This window comes from Urtica dioica, chromosome 3 (assembly GCF_054948205.1).
Source record: "Urtica dioica subsp. dioica isolate 48M chromosome 3, U.dioica_male_clone48M_v1_H2, whole genome shotgun sequence".
Classification (NCBI taxonomy): Eukaryota; Viridiplantae; Streptophyta; class Magnoliopsida; order Rosales; family Urticaceae; genus Urtica; species Urtica dioica.
The window spans coordinates 39,214,881-39,223,831 of NC_142758.1; the positions used below are offsets into that span (position 1 = coordinate 39,214,881).

An 8,951-nucleotide genomic window follows, 5' to 3' on the forward strand; every position below is an offset into this window, starting at 1 on the left:
ATGCACGGGCTCAATGTTGACATCGTGAGCCAAGTGGATAGCGGAGATGTTGGACCTCGCTCATACGCCAACGCTGTGCAAAGAGCTTTACAGATTGCTGGTTGGCGTGAGGGTGATCGAACTCCTGCACCGAAACCAACTACCGCAACACCTTCTGAAGCTGCTGGCCCAAAGCAGAGCGAATCAAGGAGAAGATTCAGATCCCAATCAGGATGGGATAATCAGCCACAACGAGGAGATGGAATGAGGTCCCAACAAGGCTTGAGTTATCGACCTCAAGGAAGTTCTGGAAATCAATCACAGTCGATGAACCAGAACAGAGGGCGTGAAGATAGCGGACGTTCAGGGCCGCCTAGTAAGAAGCCTAGGACCTCTGGAAGCAATCAGTCGCTCGTGTGCCGAAGGTGTGGCAGATCGCACGAGGGAGAGTGGTATGCTCGTGCGCTGGTGTGTTTCAAATGCGGGAAAGAGGGACATCTGTCCCGAGTATGTGAGAATCCAGAAGTAAAGACCCCTGCACCCAAAGAGCAGCCGAAAGCTAATGCCAGAGTCTTCCCCATCCGAGAAGATGAAGTACGAGCAGGGTCGCCCACCGCTGTCACAGGTTAGATTTTCGTGGATTCCTAGCATTGATAGAATTCAGGAGCCACACATTCATTCATCGCATCTAGGAAGTCTGATCAGTTAGGTGAGCATCAGAAGGAATTCTCGTACCCGTTCGTTACGGCTACGCCTTCTAGAGAAAAGTACCAGTCGTTATGCTGGTATAGAGACGTGCCTATCCGAGTTCATGATCAGACAATGAAAGCAGACTTGATAGAATTGGAAATGGTGGAATATGACGTAATCCTTGGAATGGATTGGTTAAGTACCCACCATGCAATCATAGATTGCCGAAAGAAGTCGGTTCTATTCCAGAACCCAGGACTTGGACCGCTGTAGTTCCAAGGTTCCTCTCGGAAATCGAGTTTTTCGATCGTATCGGCGCTAAAGGCTGTGAAGATGATGCATCAGGGATACGCTGGTTACCTTGCAAGCGTGGTAGACGTCACGAAGACAGTCAAGCCACAGCCGCATAAGACTCCAGTTGCTAGAGATTTCCTTGATATTTTTTTTCCCTGAAGATCTTCCAGGTCTACCTCCTGATCGAGAAGTTGAGTTCAACATAGAGCTCATTCCAAGAACAGCTCCGATATCGAAAGCTCCATATCGTATGGCTCCAGCGGAATTGAAAGAACTCAAAACGCAGCTACAAGAGTTGCTTGACAAAGGGTTCATAAGACCAAGCCATTCGCCTTGGGGAGCGCCAGTCTTGTTCGTTAAGAAGGCAGATGGTTCCCTATGGCTCTGTATTGATTACCGTGGGTTGAACCAGGTGACGATCAAGAATAAGTATCTGTTGCCACAGATTGACGATCTTTTTGATCAACTGTCAGGAGCGACAGTGTTCTCAAAGATTGACTTGCGTTCGGGATACCATCAACTGAAGGTTCGAGATGAAGACATCTCAAGGTCGTCAGAAAAACTACGCTGACAGACATAGAAGACCTCTAGAGTTTGGAGCCGGAGAGAAAGTTTTTCTGAAGATCTCACCCATGCGAGGAGTTATGAGGTTTGGAAAGAAAGAGAAGCTCAGTCCAAGGTATGTTGGACCTTTTGAGATCATTGAGCGTGTAGGCAAGACAACTTATCGCTTGGCGTTGCCGCCGTCTATGCCCAACCTTTATAATGTATTCCACGTGTCCATGTTACAGAAGTATGTGTTTGACCCTTCGCATGTCCTACAAGAGCAAGAGGTTGAGATCTCTCCTGAAGTCAGATATGAAGAGCCAGCTGTAGCGATTTTTTATCGCAAGGATAAAGTTTTAAGGAATAAGACCATTCCTTTGGTCAAGGTTTTGTGGAAGATGCATGCTGTGGAAGAAGCTACATGGGTGCTCGAGAGTGAGATGCAAAAGCAGTACCCTACTCTGTTTTAAGTTTCGAGGACGAAACTCTTTTAAGGGGGTAGGGATTGTAAAGGATAAACTTTTGAATCTCGCCGTTTGTAATTTACGGTTAATAAATGAGCTTTCGTGTGTTACAAGTAAGTTCTTGAATGAGTTATGGACGTTGAAGTTTATCGAGTTAATTTAAATTATCTTAAGGTGATGGAAAATCTCGGAATAAATAAAAGATTTATCGAGTTCGTCTCGAATAATAAATTATTTTCCGAGGAAATATGCCGGAATTTAATTTAAGAAATAAATTCTCAAGGATGAGAATTATTTCCGAGAAACCTTAAATATATTTAAATTAATCAAGAACGAATGAGGAAAGTCTCGGTTTGAATAACTTAATTAAAATTTCGAGCGAGTACGGGTTTTAGTGACAAAATTTTGTGACAAGGACGTGATTGTAACGTTTTTGGAGCTATTTGAGAATAAAAACGTGAGAGTGGGGTTGATTTTAGAAGATGGAGGAAAAGTGAATTTAATAAATAAATAATTTATTTTCCTGCTTCTCCAATGTTCTTTCCCCTTCTCTTTTCTTCTTCACGTGCAAAGAAGAAACTTATCTTCCTCTTCCTCACTATCGCGCGACCTGCAAGAAAGAAGGAACAAAGAAAAAAAAAATTCAATCGCCGCCGCTCACCACCAGCCGCGCCACTCAGCCACCACCACCTCGTCCTTCCTTCTTTCTTCCTCGTCTTCCTCTCCTTCGTCGCTCTGCCTCTCGTGCAACTCACAGCCACCGCGCGCGCGCCTCGCCGAGGAGAAGAGTCGCCGCCGCCGAGTCGCCATGGCCGCTGACCGAGGAAGGACACCGGAAATCAAGTGAGAACGTGCCGAGGAGATCGATTTCATAGCAAGCAAGGTGAGGAAATTTCTTCTCCGAAATCAATTTTGATGTTTAGGGATTTGGAATTTGATTTGGGGATTTCGAATTCTATGATGATTTCTGAAGAATTGAGGGTGATTAGTTGTTATTTGAACTTGAGATTTTTGATTTGTGATGTTGATGATTTGATTGGAAGCTTGAACTCGGTTTTGGTTTGAGTTGCTTGACCGTGAGTTTGTGTGGCCGTGTGTTGTATTGGCCGTGTGAATCTCTTTGGCTGTGATTTCTGAAATGTTGTGTTGTTGTTATTTAGTGTTTTTCGGAGTAAATTCTGAGCTCGGAAGTTGTTATGGACGTTTGATTTTTGAGTTCTTGATGGAATTGTCGCGAATTTTAGCTTGGCCGTGTTTGTTGATTATTTTGGCCGTGAGAATGTTTTTGGGCTCGTTTTGTGTGAGTAGGTTGAATTTGTAGAATCATTTTGAGAGTTATTCAAGACTTGAGGTGTGACTCGTTGAGTTGTTTATGTGTCTTGGAAACGTTGGGTTGTTATGATTTGAGTTTGTAATTGATTTGGAAGATGGATTTGAATTTGAAATCGTTAGTTTGACCTGAGAATTTAGACTCGGATTTGGTTAGCGTGATTTGGAGAAGTGACATGAGTTTTGGTTATTGTGATTTTGAGATTTGAGAATTTGGGTTTGAAATTGATAGTTTGTGATTTGAGATTTGATGATTCGTTCGGGCTCAGGTTTTTGGTTAGCTCGTTTTTGAGGTTGAAATGTGAACTTTATGACAAGTTTACGTGATTTGTTGACAAGGTTATGGATTTTGTGACAAGTTATATTGGATTTGAGAATTGTGTTAGTGGTTCGATTTCGGTTTCTAAGTCGAGTCGAGAGTTGGATGTTATAATTGACTCGATATTCGTTTTCTGAATTTCACAGCTCAGTCACAGATCAGGTCGAGACGAGCGAGAGCCGGCGGAACTAAACGCGTGGAAGCTGGAAAGTTAGAGAATTCAGAACAGATTTTTAAAGCTCGATCTCACTCGTGAGTCGTTTATCGCTTTATAGCGTTAGACTCGAGTCTTGATTTTGGATTTGAGATTTGTATTCAAGGATTATTAATTATTTGTTAAGAGATGTTTGAGAATTTAATTTTTGGTTAATTCATTTAGAATTCTCGGTTCGTACTATTTTCGGATTATTTCTTTAATTTATTTAAGACTCGTTAAAATAAGGATTTTGATTTTATTTCGTACTCATTCTCTGGTACGAATTCGTATGAGTCTTGAATAAGTTTAAATTCCGAAAAGCCGAGAAATAAGTGAATTAAATTCTCGAACCCCTGAACTGACTCGCAATGAATCCCGATAACGAACCTTAAGCTTGTCATCATCTCTCGAATCATTGACTAATGAGTTTCAACTTCGGGTTTTAGTTTCTCGATGCTTCGGAACGTGTTAACGCTTCAGGACGCGTAGTCTCGGGAAGCGTGTAAAGCAAGGAAACTCCGGAAGTCAACAGATTTTCAGACGATCTTTTCCGGGTAAGTGTGGAGACTTAAGTCAACTACATACCAAGGGAATAACCCTGTTTACGTGCATTATTGCTTGTTAGTAAACAAGAATAGGAAAAGCTTTAAAATCGAATAACCTCAAAGATTAAGGCTTCGGCCGCTTTTCCTGAAAACTTAGCGTGAGTTCGCTCAATAAGTTCAAACATGAGTTTTGTGAAACCCAGCCTCTGATATGTGATATTGTTATTCCTTAGGCTGTGATTGACCCGTTAGAACGGGGGAGACAGGAGAGCCGTGTTTAACTCTCGAATTCAAATCGAGGGTAGAAGTACCGGGAGTCACATCCCGAGTCTTCAACCTAAAACACTAACGAGCATAAAAGGGAAATGAAATATCTTTCAGGATTTATCCTGAGTCGCTCTCCTATAAGTAGCATATGTTGGAATCGATCTAGGGTTTAAGAAAAAGTTTAACGCTTCGTTAAGCGGCGGAATTTTAAAAATTTTCTTTTTAAGTAAAACTAGTTTTTACTAACCTAGACAAGAGCATGTACATGTAAATAAAAACTAATATGAGCTATTAAAGTTACTAACCTTTCTTGAAGCTTGAACCTTGTAGAAGCTTTTGGAAAGTTGCAACGCTCGTCTCCCCTCGCAGCACGTCTCTCTTTCTTTCCTCGGCACCTCGAGCAACCACGAAAGTTTCTATCACTAAATCACTCGAAAAGAAGGAATCAGTGAGTGGGCACTTTTAAACACTACGACTTAAGAACAAGTCTCGAAGTCGTAGAGCTAAACGCTAGGTCGAGTGAGGACCTAGGTGCCAAGACAAGAAAAATCGAAAATATAAACTAGAGAGAGAGAGAGAGGAAGAGGCGGCCAAGTCTAGAGAGAGAAGCTCTCAATCTCTAAAACTTTGGATGAATGAATTGTGAGAAAAAGGGGCTCCTATTTATAGGAGAGGTCTCACCTTCTATAAGGTAATATCCTCTTCTATAGAATATCACATATTCATGAGCCAATTACCTCTTTTCCCACTTGAGATGCTCGGCCAAGGATGCCTTCTAGAAGGCTTGGATTTGTTTCCATTTTTGTTCCTTGCCTTGCCTTGTTCTCTCTTGGCCGATTACCCTAAAGCATCCTCATGCAAATTTGTTTCCTCTTTTTCTTTTGGCAAGTATCTTGATACATTTATGCACAAAATATTCTCTCTTGGTTGGGTATGTTGGGCGCCTATGTCCTTCTAGAATGGGCTTCTAGAAGCTTTTCCATTTGTTCATGACAACATGAAAAAGGCCCAATAAGAATTTTCAATAAAATTCTTATGAAATGAAATTAATTCACAAGGCCCAATGATCAAGTCATGGCCGAGTGAAGCATGTCATAAAATGACCTTGTCAAAAATTTATTGACATTCATTTCATCATTTGTCTCAAAAGACAAAAATACCCTTTTCACTATTTTCGTTCTTGTTTTGACTTAGCTTCCAGTTTAACTATTCCTATCGATGTGATTCGTGACAGTGACCTCATGGACCCAAATGAACAAAGCTTTAGCTAAACTCTTGGACTCAAAAGTTCACAAACCTTTTCCAAGTTTAGCTTAATGCCAACTGACTCCACTAAAGAGTTGACACTGAAAATCTCTCGGTTCAAATGAATTTATTTTCTACTCAAGAATTCACCTAATTATAATGAGCGGATCCACTGAATATTATCTATGTTTACCCTTCATGAATGTCATCAGCTAGTCGGGATTTACTAAATTACCATTTTACCCTTCTAGCTGTTATTTCCTCAACTCCTTTGTCGCTTGTGAATAAGTTAGAAACAATTGACGAGGAGCTAACAAGTCACATTGTTTCATCCAAAAGAGTCAGGACTCAATTTGGACACTGGCCAGTTCATTTATTCACACTCCAAGGAACAAAGCATGAGGTGACATACGTTGCATTTCAGCAATCTTGTACATGAATTCCATATCTATGAGAACTTCACAAAGTTACTCATGACAGACTCACAACTTAGTACTTCACCAATAGGCCTTGTTCGGAATCACATAGTGAGTCCGAACTTTGACTTTCTCAAATGAGAATACTAAGGTGTGAAATGGCATGTCTCATTTCAGGATTAAGGTAAGCATGATGCAATTCATACATAGTGGCTTCGAGACATAAGAGGTTAAATGGTTTGTTCTTGTATTGTCTCTAGAAGTGCACTGGTCAATTCAGTACCTTCGGAAGATACCTAGAAGAACTATAGAGTCCCCAACTCTCAATGCCTCATAACCAGACATCATAGATTCTTCTAACAATCATACTGAGGTCAATAGTCCTTTGACCCTAAGATTGCGAATATATCGTTTTAAGCAAACTACGAAGAGTTTGTTCATGCAAATCTACATTTGTCTCTTCGTAAGTTGTTAAGTTTGTTTATGGACTAAAAGACTAAAGTTTTATCATAAAGCTTCAAACAAAGAAAGAATGAATGAACGTTTCAACTTTATTAATGAATAGATAGGCAATTACAAGCAAGAGTCTTCATGAGACTTTATTACATCAAATGTACATAAATAGACACTACTACTCTTCTTGTGGGCACAATTGACAACAGCATAGGTGTGTACTCTGAGTGCAGCAGAGTACCCGAACCTTAAAGAATTGTTGCGTCGATGGTACCAAAACGAAATGGACCCTGACGGGCTATGAGGGCCTGGGGGATGGCGCTGAGTACTCATTTATCGGGAAGTCGACCAAGAGTCGCACCCGATCTTAATGCCAGGTTATGAGGACCTGAAGGACGCACCTTGACGGGCTATGAGGGCCTGGGGGTTGCGCCGACGCCGAATGAAGTTGGTACCATTAGTGGATCCCAGACAGACGTTAAAACTCTTAGGCCGCCGGACGACTGCTGCTCGAAGTCTAAGGCTGGTCTCTTGTCGTTCTGAAGGTTATAGCGGGGGATGTGTGTAACCTTAAAGACGACAAGTACTAGTTAGAGTGTGTACACACGATTCATGCTCTAGAACTTGTTAGATTTGCATCCTTGCATTCTTATGTGCTTGTTTGCACGTCACATGATATCACATGGCATTAGTCGCTTTATTTTCTAAGTTAGACTCCCACTTACTGAGTCAATCGACTCATAGTTTTATGACCGTTGGTAATGTAGAGAAGGGCAAGACGGCGACGTGAATAACAGAACTGAAGACGAAGACCGGACGTGTATCTCTTGACCTTTGGGCTAGTGGAGACTCACTCGGGATCAACCTCTTCTATAGTTATGACTATATTTTGTTGAACCCCTTTCGTACTCTACGTTCCTAAAACTATTTCCTGTAATTATACGTAAACCCAGGAGCGGTTATGTAAATATTTAGAGTCGTAGTGAGACTCAAAGTTTGAATTGAGAAAAACGAAAAATTTACCAGGTTTTTATATAATGACTTATAATGCTTATATGATATCGTATTACGTTTAACATAAGTATTATGATTATTATGTTGATTTGATTCTGTTTCTGTTGATATGAGATATATTGTTATATTGATGTTGAGACTTGTGATGTAACCCACCGTCGCGGCTCGTGAACCGGCGACAAGAGGTCGCGGGTCGTGACAGGTTTTGTGGTATCAGAGCCCAGGTTTAACCTTTCCTGTAGACTTGAGATACACGTTTTCGGTACGGATTGCGGGATCATGCTGAGCTTATCGTTGCCTTCTTTGTTGATAGAACGCGGATAGTTGTAAGCAGCGACATGATTTTCCTTTTTGGAACCCTTTTGACTAAGCCTGGGGAAATGCTAGTCTCTTTTTGGGAGTCTATAGATTTGTGTAGATAGCGTTAGTTGCCATGTGACATGTAAATAGTAGATGCACGAATGCAGGTTGCATATCTCTTTTGACTTGATGAAGATATGAGAAATGTGTATGAGATCTCGTTTTGAGATATGATCGTGTGTTGATATGTTTTCTTTTCTCGCATTCTCGATGTTGTGACTTGGATTTTAGCCATGCCCTCTTCCATGTGTAGAATTGAGCAGGCATGGGGCCTAGACGAGAGCCGTCTAATGCCGAGAATGTTACAGCGGCAGATCCCACAGAGATGAGACGTGCGCTGGAGAGACAAGCTGCTGACGCGACCCATAGACATGAGATGAATCGGAGGTTCACGCAGCACCTAGACGAGCAGAACCACACGATCGCAGAACTCTTAACGAGGCTGGACGCGCCGCCTCAACAGCACCCAGCGCCTCCAGTTCCAGGAGAACGACTAGAGAATCGACCGCCAGTGCTTGTGGATCCTCCTGAGGAGCTAAACTTCCAGATTCGTGACGTCGTTCCTCCTGTGAGCGAGCCGGTATATGAGAGGTTTCAAAAGCAGAAGCCTCCGACGTTTGACGGTCTTGGGGATCCAGCTGCAGCTGAGAATTGGGTTAAGAAGATGCAGCAGATCTTCAACTACATGCAGTTGTCCGATACCGAGAGAGTGGCTTGCGCTGTGAATCAACTGGAGGATGAGGCTAGGGGCTGGTGGGAAGTGATGGCGTCGTCGGAGGATGTCCACTCAATGACGTGGGTCCATTTCCTTAATCTGTTTCACGGGAAGTATCT

The 8,951-nt window shown here is 42.1% G+C and overlaps 1 long non-coding RNA gene across 1 annotated transcript; it reads left to right on the forward strand.

The window, feature by feature from the left end:
- The first annotated feature begins 2,535 nt into the window (after window positions 1–2,535).
- LOC149402753 (uncharacterized) lies at window positions 2,536–7,765 on the forward strand. Its single transcript, XR_016296157.1, has 4 exons — window positions 2,536–2,856; window positions 3,768–3,873; window positions 4,264–4,371; window positions 7,511–7,765. It is a non-coding gene; the product is annotated as an uncharacterized LOC149402753 (long non-coding RNA).
- The last annotated feature ends 1,186 nt before the right edge of the window (window positions 7,766–8,951 follow it).